Below are 13005 nucleotides of genomic sequence, written 5' to 3'. Positions count from 1 at the left end.
TATGCGTCATTCTCTTCAGTATTGGCTCGAGAGAGCGGAAAAATTACAGTTCCTAAGGAAAGACCAAAAGGTATTACTGATAAAATAAGAGGGCTAGAAAATTTTGTAGTCTCCCGATCATTTCAGCAAGATCTCTTAGCAGGATAAAATGATTTTACCATCTTACATTTCAAGTTCTACATGCAGCAGTTATACCAAGATGCTATGTCTATTGTTCGAAATCATAGCAAACTTGACAATTTTTAACTTTCACCTACAATCCACAATGACCTGAAATGGTTATTGCTTTACTTCCGCATGAAAAACACACAGATCGTCCTGACATTGTTACTTGCGTTTTCGCGTTGAAACTCAAAAACTGAAGGTGGATAGGTTCAAGAAAAAGTATTTGCCATAAAAAAACCATTCAGAGGGAGTATGTTTCATTGTTATGAAAGCAAATAACTTTCAAAATATCTGGTATTCTTCATTGAAAATAAATCTGAAAAATTTTTATTTGAAAGTCTAATGAACTTAATATAAAACAGTTGTATTACTGGTTGTTCTTTATGATTGTGAAACTTGGACTCTCACTTTGAGAGAGGAACATAGGTTAATGGTGTTTGAGTATAAGGTGCTTAGGAAAATATTTGGGGCTAAGAGGGATGAAGTTACAGGAGAATGGAGAAAGTTACACAACACAGAACTGCACACATTGTATTCTTCACCTGACATAATTAGGAACATTAAATCCAGACGTTTGAGATGGGCAGGGCATGTAGCACGTATGGGCGAATCCAGAAATGCATATAGGGTTTTAGTTGGGAGGCCGGAGGGAAAAAAGACCTTTGGGGAGGCCGAGACGTAGATGGGAAGATAATATTAAAATGGATTTGAGGGAGGTGGGATATGATGATAGAGACTGGATTAATCTTGCTCAGGATAGGGACCGATGGCGGGCTTATGTGAGGGCGGCAGTGAACCTTCCTTAAAAGCCAGTAAGTAAGTATTGAACTTAATTTGCGGCATTTGCTGCACAAGCCATTAGTATCAATATAAAATCTTTGAAACATAATTTTTTTCATAGTCATCCAATTTTTAGCAAACAACAAGTTAAATTTCATATAGTGTGGGCTTCATTTTATTACAAGGTTGGTACTAGGCGGTAGGTCTCTATGATAAACATAGCATTGTTATAATTCAAACGTGTCGTAGCATCAGGCGCAGGGATTGTATTGAAGGAGGGGTAGAAGGACTATGTCTCATGTTGACGAAGATTTTGTTATTCTGACAGTGAAGAATTAGAGAAGGGAAAACGATTATGGATAAAAAAAAATACTCAAATCTAATGCCCACGTGCATCAACGTCGGTTAGTGTAACCACCGGTTAAAATTGTCACCTAACCTCTGGTTAAGCATTTTTACAGTGGATCGACCTCGGTTACGATTTAAATAGGAGGTTAACCACAGTAATCTCTAACCGGCCATATTCGAGCGGTTAAAAGAGATAACCAGTGATTAGTAGAGCAAGTAAAGCAAAATGGCGGCCAGAGCCACAGATGTTTATTTCGAAGACGATTATTATTATTATTATTATTATTATAATACAGTTCTTGAATTACTTGGATAGAGCGTGAGCGTGAAGTTTCTTTAGTGGAAAGAGAGAATTCTTACGAGGAATTAGGTGACAGAAAATTTCAGGAGGGATTTCGTTTATCAAAATCTACAAATGGATCACTTGAAATAACACAAAAGGTCATATTTCTCCTATGGTTCGGCTGCTTATATTACGATTCTATGTAACTGTTATTTTCTGTATTTTAAGAGGTAATACTCGAATGTCTCTTTCTCTGTGTCACTGGCTGAACAAAGAGAGGTTATTTATGGATCTTAGGATAATGAACAGTTCCCTCGTGTAAATGAGGTCCTTGATCGTATACACATTCCTATTAATCTTCTGCATCCTTTTCCTTTATAGATATTCCATCTTTTTATATAATATATTTAAATTCTAGTAATTAAGTCTAGCGACACTTCAACCACACATTGGGATATAATCATTTTTGCATTCAGTTTTCTATTTTGTACGATTTTAACCTAACAGCAAAGAAATGCAACTCACTAATATAACAGCGCCCAAAGGCAAACAAATGCAAAGCGAAAATTTAGGACACGTTCATTTCGATGTAGAACGGAGTGAGCGCAGTCATTTTTAGACGTTGACTATTATCTTTGCAGCGGTATGGATGCTTTCTTTTAGTCATTTTGTGGAAACAGTATACCAGCATAGACTTTACTCTGGTTAAATGAGGTGTCAGCTAGCCATGTTTAAGTAATCTGTGATTATGAATGGTGCACACAAATTACATTTTAACCACTGTTACTGTTTAACCGTCGTTTCATAATCTACGATTACTGCGTTTTTAACCGATGTTGATACACTTCGCCATAAATGTAATTTCTTTTAAGTTCAAGAAGAAGTCCACCGTTGTGGAGTAATGGGCAGTAATTCTGGTTATGAAACAAGCGGGACAAATTACTTGGTTGGGGTTTTTCCGGGGTTTTCCCTCAACCAATTGAAGCAGAATTACTGGGTAATTTTCGGCGTTGGACCTCGGACTCATTTCGCCATCATTAATTCACCTATCATCATCATCATCATCATCATCATCATCATCATCCATACAATAGTCCGGATTAAGTTCACGGTGCAGCGTGATGTACTTGTACAACAGCGCGGCCGTTTCGTTACCCAATCGTTCACAAGAATAGGAGTGGTAAGCACTATAAGCCTCAGGCTGCAGTGTAAGCCTTCGGGTCCCTCCTCCGTACAAAAAAAATGTTCAAGGGACAGGGTTCAAACCCGGTAAACACTCCTCTTCCATACTCCCCTGTGGTATCATGTTATAGGCAATCGATATTTTTTTCTCAGAAAAGTGTCCATCTCAACCCTTTGCCTTGACTCTCTTCTCAGACTAGAAATAATTGTATAGTACGACTCTTTGTGTAAAGCCCTCACAATTCCCATACTAACGCGCTGTCTGTTTTGCATTGTTGAATTAAAATACGCTTAATGGAAACTGGAAAATGAAGAGCACAGGAAAAGAACGTGCTTTGTCCACTTTTTTTCAAAAATGAGTTATGCATGCTATGAGATGCAGGATTCCATGTAGTTTAAAGTTATTAATCGACCAATGTGATAATGTGAATAGTCGAAGTGCTACAAGAGATTTTAGATTTGGCGTACAGGGAAAGAACGTGCTAAGTCCTCTCACTACAGGGAAATAATGTGCTCTGTCCACTGTTTCTGTGATTTAATTTATAGTTTCCTTACGGATTGGCATGCATGTTATAGCTGGAAGAAGGGAATTGGAGTAAAAATAATATTCCATTGTTTTTCATTATTGTTATAATGAGAAAATTCGTTCTTGCTGCATAAACTTTATGTACAAGTACAAATATTTTTAGTTTGAGAAATTCAGTTTAGAAGTATAAGTGTTGTAAATTTGTCACTTAAATTTTAATATTATTATATTATTGAATGTTGAGTACTTCATCTGAGGATGGAACTCAGAGACCTTCGACTTCTAACAGTGTTAAGAAAAAGAAAGTACGAGGGAGAATGACTGCAGTCATGAAGAAATTAAGGGTTCAATCACATGAAGTAGGAGAAGACTGCAACTGTTAGTTAAAGTGTTTCGAGGAAGTAAGTGCTGAAGAAAGATCAAGTATTATAAGGCAATTTAATGATTTAGAAGACTGGAATCAACAATCATTACATATGACTGGGCTCATTACAATAATTCCAGTTTATCGAAAGCGATCAGTCATTACAGCAATGGAAGGACCAATAAATTGTATCTCCCAGAAGAACTATCAGTGAAAAAGATACATGAAATGTTCAAGAAAAAATACCAAAATTTAATAATTTCATATGAAACATACAGAATAATGTTCAACACCAAATTCAATATAGCATTTGGATATCCAAGGAGTGATACATGCATATGATAAGTACACAGCTGAGATGGAAGTGCTGAATGCAAGACTGACTGAAAATAATTTAGATGGCAACATGAAGAAACAAGTTTTGGAATAAATTAATAAGATCACCAGTAACAAGGTCCATAAACTCAAAGTTGAAATATTTTATAGCAGAAAGAGGAATGCTCGTTTAAGAAGTCGGAAGTTTGAAGAAACAGAAGCAATTTTCATGGACTACGAAAAAATGTATGCTTACCGTACATTAGTATCAATGATGTCTATTAATATTACAGAAGGCAATTATCTGTTTACTCTTCCAATATTCATCAAATTTCATATGAAACTTCAGTGTTTTTTAGTTGTACTGAAGATAATGGTAGAAAAGGAGCCAATGAAGTCGTATCCTTTTTAAATCACTTTGTGACAGGAATAATGGACAACAAAGCCGATATCTTGAAAATTTTTGTGATTCATGTTCAGGCCAGAGCAAGAATTATATTGTTCTGAAGTTTCTTAATTATCTTGTGAACGAATTGAAACTTATGAACAGAATGAAACATTCGTTGATGGAATGTAATAAAATATAGGACTGACTAATACAAAAGCAGTAGCAGAACTTCCAATGGGTTGGGTGCGGATCATGGTACAAGCTCGAAGTAAAACTACGCCTTTTGATGTTGTGGTGTTCAATCAAGATATGATGGGAAGTTGGGAGTCATTTCTGCAGAAGAAATATTTGAGGAAATACTCATTTCTTACAAGGCCCATCAGAGGGGTAATCATCACGAAAGAACACCCTCACCTCATTCAACATCGTGATATGTGTAATGGAACTAGGATTTCATCGGTGGTGAGAGCTTCACTGCGATTTCGAGAGCAGCAATCTGAAGAATACCCATGTCCTGCTTACAGAAGCAAAACACAAATTATTTTGAATAATTTATTTTATATCCGCTAATAATTTAAATATCGGTAACATTATTTCTAACAAAGAAACTTCTCTGGTAATATCGAAGGAAAAGTATTAGGAGCTCCAGATTTTGAAGGAATTTCGTGGACACGAAGATAGATGTTTTACACAAACCTTCCACACTAGACTGGGCTGTGCATTTTGGGTCAAATGTGTTTTTTATTGTTATTAGGTCCTGTGCAGTTTGGAACAAAAGTGATCATCGTTATTATTATTATTGTTGTTATTATTATTATTATTATTATTATTATTATTATTATTATTATTATTATGAGGCTCTGTGCATTTTGAGTCAAAAGTGAGCATTATTATTATCATCATCATCATCATCCTTCACGAATTAGGCCTCTGTAGACCTGTTTCGGGCCCATCTAGCAGTCTTCTTAAAGGTCTTCCTGGTCGACGATGTCCTCTAGGTTTATATTGCATCATAATTTTTGGGATTCTTGAATTTTCCATTCTTCTTACATGATCTAGCCAATTACATTACTTTCAAGCATTATTATTAGTATTATTATTATTATTATTTTTTTATGTCCTGTGTGTCTTGGGACAGAATTGATCTTGTTTTATTCTTATGAGGCCCTGCGCATTTTGTGACAAAAGTGATCTTTATTATTATTATTATTATTATTATTATTATTATTATTATTATTATTATTATTATTATTATTGTTATTATTATTATTATTATTATTATTATTATTATTATTATTATTATTATTATGCCCCACTCCACTTCATTACAGAAAAAGTTAAAAAAGGAAAGAGAAAATGTTTAACCTTATGTTATCATTTAAAGGTTTGTCAATCCCGTGATTTTGAAATTCTGAATGTTAATTCAAAATTTCTATACACACAATAAGCACAAGCAGACATACAAACACGTTTCCGGAAGAAAACAGCTTTACTTGTAATATTTAATCTAAAATTAATTCCTCCGTACATAAGAAGCACGTTTTTTCCCTGTAACTTATGACATTACTTTACGTAAATGTCAATAAAACTACAATTTTCAAAAATAAGGATGCAAACTTAAATTCAAATTCATTCACATAACCTGTTCTTTCATACTGACTTAAAGTGTTCATTAATATCTCCGTTAGTATCCTTGGAATTCGGTTTCAAACTTTGAAATTGCTCTCCTGAAAAATTTGATAAAGTGGACAAAGCAAGTTCTTTTCCTGTGCTCTTCAAATATCACAGACTGAAGCCGAAGTTCTGTTTGTTTGCAGTCAATTACATGAAGTTTTACAGAACAGAAAACATGTTCAGTAACTGAATTGTTGCATGTAAGTATGTACATTTAGTCATTGTATGTGAAACATTGATGTTGATTCCACAATAAACAATAAAAAAAAAACAAACCACACAAGTATTGAAATTAAATTTTAAATAAAAGTTGACTCATCCAGTTACATGCTTTTAGTGTATTAAACTAAATCTTAGGACAATACTGCGAAGTACAAACCTGTGGAGTGATGGTTAGCGCGTGTTACCGCGGAACCAGGTGACCCGGGTTCGAAACCCGGTCAGGACAGCTTACCTGGTTCAGGTTTTTCCGGCAACCCAATCTGAGCAAATCCTGGGTAACTATCAGTGGTGGACCACGGACTCGTTTCACCGGTATTATCACCTTAATTTCATTCAGACGCTAAATAACCTGAGATGTTCATACGGCGTCGTAAAATAAACAATAAAAAAATACCGCGGAAAGGAAGGTACAAATATTTGTCGCCTTCAAAGTTTCGAATTACTTAATTGAATGAAACTTGACACTTCCACAGACTAACATTCCGTTGTCTTTTTCGCTGATAGTTTTGTATGTATGTATGTATGTATGTATGTATGTATGTATGTATGTATGTATGTATGTATGTATTTATTTATTTATTTATTTATTCACACTGCAAATGGCTATATACCCGGTGGCAGTGGTAACTAATTACACTCAATAATGACAATTAATAATAAACACAACTAATAAAAAACAAAAATTAATAATAATAATAATAATAATAATAATAATAATAATAATGAGCATCCTAAATCCTAATGACAGAAAGAAAACTTTTATCATCATTGTAGTTGTGTTAGGTTTATTCATCGTTTGTACCTTGTTATTGCTTAAAACTTTTATAAATAATAATAATAATAATAATAATAATAATAATAATAATAATAATAATAATAATAATAATATAACTTATAGCTTGATTCAGAGATTTTGGTCCCTGCAAAAAATAGTAGCAGTAGCAGTAGTGGTAGCAGTGGTGATAGTAGTGGTAGTCGTGGTGGTTGTAGTGGTAGTGGTGGTGGTTGTAGTGGTTATAGTGGTTGTAGTGGTAGTGGTGGTGGTTGTAGTGGTTGTAGTGGTGGTTGTAGTGATGGTAGTGGTAGTAGTCCTGGTTGTAGTGATGGTAGTGGTAGTAGTCCTACTTGTAGTAGTAGTAGTAGTAGTAGTACTTGTAGTAGTAGTAGTAGTAGTAGTACTTGTAGTAGTAGTAGTACTTGTAGTAGTAGTAGTACTTGTAGTAGTAGTAGTACTTGTAGTAGTAGTAGTAGTACTTGTAGTAGTAGTAGTAGTAGTAGTAGTACTTGTAGTAGTAGTAGTACTTGTAGTAGTAGTAGTACTTGTAGTAGTAGTAGTACTTGCAGTACTAGTAGTACTTGCAGTACTAGTAGTACTTGTAGTACTAGTAGTAGTAGTACTTGTAGTACTAGTAGTAGTAGTACTTGTAGTACTAGTAGTAGTAGTACTTGTAGTACTAGTAGTAGTAGTACTTGTAGTACTAGTACTTGTAGTACTTGTAGTACTAGTACTTGTAGTACTTGTAGTAGTAGTAGTAGTACTTGTAGTAGTAGTAGTAGTAGTAGTAGTACTTGTAGTAGTAGTAGTAGTATTAATAGTAGTAGTACTTGTAGTAGTAGTAATAGTAGTACTTGTAGTAGTAGTAGTATTAATAGTAGTACTTGTAGTAGCAGTAGTAGTAGCAGTACTACTAGCACTAGCAGTAGTAGTATTAGCAGTACTACTAGCACTAGTAGTGGTAGTAGTAGTAGTAGTAGTAGTTTCTCTTTCAGTCATCGAATATTAGAACAGTAAATATAAAGATGGCAGAAATACTGGAACAATATAATAATAATAATAATAATAATAATAATAATAATAATAATAATTACAACGAAATGAAAACAATATTAGTTGTACAGGACAATAAAATATTAGTAAATAAATATATATAAAAAAGATAGCCTATTTGTAATAATATTTATTATTATTATTATTATTATTATTATTATATTATCTGAATTTGAAAATAATTAAATGACTTTGAAATAGAAACAGTAGGTAATCATCACTAGACTTCGAATTTGAGGCACATACACTCAGAAGTATGTGCACACAGGATAAAGAAGTGTTTACATAGCACCTGCAATGTAGTCGTCTCCCATCATACGCACAATGTATTATTTGGATATTTTGAAAAAATAGGCCGAGCCAATGAATAATTAAATAAACTTTCGCCTGAAAGACAAAATGAAATATTGTGTTGGCCAGAATGGAATGTATTACCGTCACTGAAGTGTACAAACATAACATTTTCGTAGGTGTATAAAGAGTTATGGAGAGCATTACTATTTACAGTGGTAGTTTTAAAAATGTTTAGTAATAATAATAATAATAATAATAATAATAATAATAATAATAATAGGTTAATTAGTGTATTTATGCAATGAATGAGGAAAGGAACTGGCTATCCTACCTCATTATCTCCTGGTCTAGTTGCCTCGTAAGTGGTGCCATGTTGGTATCACTTGTTAGAATCAATCCTGTCTTCGGAGAGTAAACAAAGAAACAAACAAACAGCAATAGTTATAATAATAGTTGCGAATAATAATAATAATAATAATAATAATAATAATAATAATAATAAATAGTATTAATAGTGCTTTGTGTATACAAATTTTCAGATTTCTCCAGCTCTTTTATACCTATAATGAAAAATTACACATTTACTGGGCTTAAACTCAGGAAATAATGCACTCACTGGGTTCAAATTACGGACTGATATTTACCGGAAGAGGAGGATTGCGTGAACGAGTTTTTATATTTTTCCTGTAATTTTTATGCCTATAATAAAGAATTATATCTTCACGGGTCTCGAACTCAGGAAATAATGCATACACTGAGTTCAAATTACAAATTGACTAGTGGCTTATAGCAGCAACTACTGCTTCATAGAGATTGAAAACCACAATAAAATGCTGCTACTTTGATGATGATGATGATGGTGGTGGTGGTGGTGGTGGTGGTGGTGGTGGTGGTGGTGGTGGTGGTGGTGACACATTTCGTTCATTGGACTAATATCGTAATATGTAATACTGTCTTCATGCATAATTTCTTTCATTTCTTGAAATATTGTTACAAACATTATTTCTACATAATCGTTCAGGAGTTCTTGATGCAGTTATATTTCTAGAAGTTCTACGATGTTTTCTTGGTCGACCAGCTATACTCATAATAATAAACTAATAAAGAATAACTAAAGTCACAACGTAACAAGTAGTCTATTAATTTTTAAGTAACAGATAAAAACACACTTATATTGAAACACGAAAAAAATATGTGACAATTGAAAGATGAAAAAACCATTGTTATCGAGGTTTCGAAAAGCATGATATATGTGACGTCAATTTCTCGCATGTACAGAAGGCTTCGATAACTACATTTCTGATCGTTTTAAAGAAACTCGATGTTTTATTGTCTGAAATTTCATCATTTGAACCATAGCCTTTCCTGTAGGTCTACACAAAAGCCCCACAGTACTGACACCATTATGACCTTCAAAAACCTAACACAGCTGTATTACTAACTCAAATGAAGATAAAGTATGCTACATTTAAAGCCAGTATGTGAACCACGGCCCTCTGCACAACACTACGAAATGGACTGCAAGATGTCCTGACCTACGGTATACGATTTGCTGCGACTGACGCATATATATATATATATATATATATATATATATATTAGTTTAAAGGTTTTTATGAAATTCGCTACAAAACATTTCGATTTTCCCGCAATATTAATATTATTAGCTTTCAATTGAGACATCACACAACCTCATAGGAAGTAGGCCTATAGTTTTCATAAAATTTTCCGCCATTAAACATGTAGATATTTAGTGAAAAAGATGAATTGAGTATACTGTCTTAGTTTTCAAATTTTTCCAACAATTCCCTTACACCTATAATAACAAATTATACATTTACAAGTCTCGAACTCAGGAAGAAATGCCTTCACCCGTTTCAAACTGCAGACTGTTATTTATCAGAAGAGTTGCGTTGTGTATACAGGTTTTTAGATTTTTGCAGCAATTTTTATACCTATAATAAAATATATGTATGGGGCTCGAACTCAGGAACTCATTGTCTTCGAACTACTACTAATTATAATTTTTCGACCCTCGAACTCAGTAAACGTCATCGGCGATTCAGTAGATGAAACTGTAATCACTGCAACATAACTGCCGCCATTTATGTTCGGCTCTTGTAAAAATGAGTGTGTGTGTTTTTGTGTTTGTGTGTCCAATTCCTACCCACTTCCCTTACGTGATTCGGGTTTCGCCAACGGCACGTGGTGTTCCTATCCGTTCACCCATCCAAGTATTGACCAGGCGGAATTTTGCTTGACTTCGGTGATCGGACGAGAACTGGTATTTTCAGAATGTTATGGCTCTTACATTCGTTTTTTTTTTTTTCGTTCTTCGTAACTCTATAGCATCTATTATATGTTTTATGGTTGTGCTAGCAGATGGAGTTACTTGTCAACAATGTGACGCTGAAACGTGTGTTGAGGTTACTGCCCAGCGACAGTCCTGATGTATTTTATATTTTTGATGATTGGTTAATTAATATTAACCCGGGACACTCACAATCGCACTCATACAAATTTCTAGACTCTAGACACCCAGGTAATTTTCCTTCTTGAAGAAAAATTCACCGAGAGCTGGGCCCGGGAATCGAACCCAAGTCCTCTAGATCTGTAAGCCAGCATGCTGACCAACAGACAACGGAGGCAGTCTATAAGTACTAAGCTGGACAAAAAGTGCAATTTCTCCCACATTTTATTACATGGGTAGATAATTTAAATAAATCTCATTTGATAGAGAAATATATGAGTACCTGACCCTATGAAAGGAATATACTATATATGTAACATAACATTTGCAACACTTGCATAATTTTTATCTCTTGCGCATAGTACGCTTAGTCTAATATTACTATATAAACACGAAGTATACTGTACAGTTTGGTCAGCCAGGTCTGATGCGTGAGCTTGTTCAACATCTTTGGGGTACGTCGTGCGATCTGGGAGACATATAATGTAGCCCAGGTTAGCCCTTCCTTGTGGTGGAGATCATCTTGAGTCCTTTCTAAGCCACGCGAGACCTGCGCTGACTTTTTCTTCTTCGATGTTTTATTTTTAATGAAAGACTGTCCGAACGATGGGGAAAACATAACCGGTCGATGATGGAACTTTGAAAGTAAAATTTGCAAAGTGTATATTAATATATTGAATTGGTGCATAACGTGGTTCTTTTCTGTACTTTCATTCATAGTACTGCAGTAACACAAACAAGCGAACGCTAGAAAAACGAAGGAACTTGTGCACCAAGTCAATAGGAATATGATACTACTGATAATATTACTACGTAGTAGTAACACAGTGTAATAGTCATCAACTTAGGTGCTGTTTCGAGGTATTAAGGGCATCCTCGAGCAAGCAATTCAGCGTGTGCAAGATCCAAAGATACTGTGCTGTATAATGCGTAACAGAAAACACAAACTCATTAAATATGAGAATAAAAAAAACATTATACCTACGTAAAATCAGAAATTTTTATACAGATTTGAGGCAAATGTCGTGCACAAATGTTCACAAAGCAATTTTATATAGAGTATGTTGTAATGTCCCGCCCCGTGGCGTTCTGGTCTAAAGTCTAAGGCATCCTGCCTAGGACTCGGGTTACGGAATGCGAGCTGGTCCGAATCGCCATGGGGGAAGAAATTTTCTCATGAAATATCGGCCAGTGTATGGGACCGGTGCCCACCTAGCATCGTGATGCACTTGGGGAGCTACGGTAGGTAGCGAAATCCGGTTGCGAAAGCCAGCTATAACGGCTGTGGGGATCATCGTGCTAACCACACAATACCTCCATTCTGGTTGGATGATCGTCCACTTCCACGTCGGCATGTGGGCGTGATGCCAGCAGCCGGCTGGTTCGGTCTGGGCCCTTCACGGGCTGTAACGCCACTGTTTATTATGTTATAATGTTAAGCCAAAATCCGAAAGGTTGCTGATTGGAAAAAGGAATATCCAGTAATTGTATATTTGTTCAATTTATTTTGACTGCATCTTTCTAGTCAATTAATAAGATGTCATAGCTCCTTACTCATAGTAATTACACTATTAACGATTTCATATAAGAATAATATTGTTGCGCGAACAATCTTCTACCGCAAGGTTATTGAAGTTAGGCCTACATAATGAAATTCCTTTAATAATTCAATATACAAGTAAGAAATGTTAGTAATTACTACCATATTTATTTTTTTTAAATACACATATCGGAGGAAACGCGTCTCAATTTGTTTCTATATATGGTAATTAATAATTATTTTTATGTAAGGGTGACAACATAATTGAAGTATATTCAAATGTTCTATATATTAAACTGTTATAAAGTAATTTAAAAATATATTCATCCTGAAAATATTTCTTGAATTACGTAAAAGAAATCCTGGTTGTCCATATACTTCATCTATTATTTCATAATTTGGTTTTCAGAATTTAACTGATGAAATATAAGCGTAACATAAACTAGAGAATTAATACAATACATCGTGGGGTTTCTGCGAAAACCCCATAACTCCATTTTTCTAAGTTTTGAGAAAAACGGAGTTGAAGATTTAGCAATATAAAAAAATAGAAATATGTAAGTGGCAATAATTTATTTGAAACAAATGCAAATCTAGTCTTTCAGGTAAGGCTCCCTGTAAAGCAG

Source organism: Periplaneta americana, chromosome 7, assembly GCF_040183065.1.
Source record: "Periplaneta americana isolate PAMFEO1 chromosome 7, P.americana_PAMFEO1_priV1, whole genome shotgun sequence".
Lineage (NCBI taxonomy): Eukaryota > Metazoa > Arthropoda > Insecta > Blattodea > Blattidae > Periplaneta > Periplaneta americana.
Note: the sequence above shows the minus strand (reverse complement) of the source record.